This window comes from Papio anubis, unplaced genomic scaffold (assembly GCF_008728515.1).
Source record: "Papio anubis isolate 15944 unplaced genomic scaffold, Panubis1.0 scaffold428, whole genome shotgun sequence".
NCBI classification, from domain to species: Eukaryota; Metazoa; Chordata; class Mammalia; order Primates; family Cercopithecidae; genus Papio; species Papio anubis.
In genome coordinates this window covers 35,325-37,908 of record NW_022164454.1, presented here as the reverse complement: position 1 = coordinate 37,908, position 2,584 = coordinate 35,325, and positions in this window count along the sequence as shown.

Below are 2,584 nucleotides of genomic sequence, written 5' to 3'. Positions count from 1 at the left end.
TGGCGTGATCTAGGCTCACTGCAACCTCTGCCTCCCAGGTTCAAGCGATTCTCCTGCCTCGGCCTCCCAAGTAGCTGGGATCACAGGCATGTGCCACCACACCAGCAAATTTTTGTATTTTTAGTAGAGATGAGGTTTCACCATGTTGGCCAGGCTAGTCTCGAACTCCTGACCTCAGGTGATCCACCCACCTCAGCCTCCCAAAGTTCTGGGATTACAGGCATGAGCCACCACACCCGGCCTGTTTTTTTGTTTTGTTTTGTTTTGAGACAAATTCTTGCTCTGCTCCCCAGTCTGGAGTACAGTGGTGTGATCTCAGCTCACTACATCCTCTTCCTCCTGAGTTCAAGGGATTGTCCTACCTCAGCCTCCCAAATAGCTGGGACTACAGGTGTGCACCACCACACCCGCCTAATTTTTGTAGTTTTAGTAGAGATGAGTTTTGCCATGTTGGCCAGGCTGGTCTGGAACTCCTGGTGATCTGCCTGCCTTGGCCTCCCAAAGTGTTGGGATTACAGGTATGAGCCACAGTGCCTGGCCTGAATCCTGTTTTACTAATAATTTGCCACCTTAGTTATAAGTACAGTCTTGATTAGACAATTTACTAAAGAACATTGATAATTCTTCCTGGAAATAAGGGTAGAGGGAATCATATTATTTACATACAGACTTGGCTGTTTAGTAGGCTAGGGTTTAGAATCTGTGCCCGTAAATTTTAATTAAGTATAATTTTGTGTTGATTACTTCTATCTGGATATGAAGATATGTTGCTTTCTAGAGTTTATGTAAGCTTTCTCTCTTTAAGGAAACTAATACCATTAAGCTAATAATAATAACAGGTAACATTTATTGACCTTCCTATATGTCAGACACCATATACTTTACATGGAATATTGTGTTGTGTCTCACTTAATTCTTCCAACAGCCCTCTAAGGCAGATAGTGTTACTAATCTCATTATACTGATGAGAATGCCAAGGCACAGAAAGGTTAAGCAAGTTTCCCAAAGTCACCCAGTAAGTGGTAGAGATGGGGTTTGAATTCAGGAGGTGTGGCCGAGTTACCAGTCATAAATCTAACTAACTAACTAACTAACTAACTACTAACATCAAAATCTCTTGTCCTCTCATGGGACTGCTTTACGAAGTCTCTTGAATTCTTCCTAGGCCAGTGGTTAGAGTTATCCCAGAGCCTCAGACCTGCAGGCATACCGACTCCCACTGCCTTGCAGAAAGAGGTTCAGGAGTAGTGTTCTTGGTAGTGGCTTGAACTCCGCTTCTTCTGGGAATATCATTATCTCTGTTGTGATTCCTCAGAATTATAGTCAAGGTCTCAGAATAAAGGCGTCACTGCATACTTGTGGCCACTTATCTCACGGGGCCTGTGACAGAATGTCCAGGTTACGCAAGACAGGCTGATGAGTGTCCTATTAGCACGAAAACATGATGCACCCTGGGTGGATGAGTTTGGACTCATAGCTGGTCCCCAGGCCTAAAATTCCCAGAAGAGTGGGAGAATCAGTGACTTCTCTTTGAATTCCCAGGCAGTGTGCCCGGTCACAAGGCATTGCTCGGGAAGGGTGAAGCTGTCTTGGGATGCAGAAGTTTGGAACACCATCTGGGAATTAACAGAGAGATAAGTTTTTCAGTTCAATGTCATTCAAACTGATTTCTGCTTCAGTACCAGGGACTTGATGTCAAGTCCCTAGAGAAATAGGGACATAAGGGGACTATTAGTGAATCAAATAGAAAAGAAGAAGTAGGCTAATAGGCACCCTTAGGAAAGGGAGGGAGGAAGGCTGTCCTGCTTTCAACTTAATGAAGGAGTTTTTCCTAAGTAGGAGGACATTTCTCTATGTTCAGCTTTCAGCAAGACTGTAGCTGTTGTAATCTGTTTTCTCTCTACCTGGCTAGGGCCTGGGCTCCTCTTTGCCTGTCTCAGTCTCACTTTGGCTCTTTCTGGCCCTACAGATACCCTGGTTCCACCATGTCTTCCTCCTGGCCCTTTGGCTCTGCCGTCCACATTCGGGTTCTGCTTTGGGGCAGCCCTATCCTTTGCCGCAGTGGGCACATGGGACACCTTCAGGGTCTCCACACTGCTGCCTTCCAGGGTCTCTTGGAGCCTCAGGATCTCATGGACCCTCTGCAGAAAATTGTCTGGGGAAGCTCAGAGTCATTTACTTTCTCTACTAACCAGGAAGGACAGTCAGGTTTACTTTGATGTGGTCATTGCCAAGTTGGGCAGCTAAGGAGTGGCCATCACTTCTAGAGTCCTGACTGTGAAGAAGGGTAGAAATCTCTCTTCCCATTGGCTTTCTTCAGCCTTCAGGCTTTATTTCCAAGAAGAAAACCCAAAACAAACACACCGACCACTTCATCCTCCTTCTTTCTTTCTATATACCTTCTTCCCACAGTCCCTTCAGTTAGAAGAGGCAAGATTTTTTCCTACTTCCTGACATTGTAGCCACCTTTAAGCATGGAGCAGCAAGCCCCAGGGCCTGACTGTCATGAGCAGAAAAGGAAGCTTCCCTACATTACAAAAAACTGCAAATTCATCCACCAGCCCTGACCTTGATTTGAAGACGG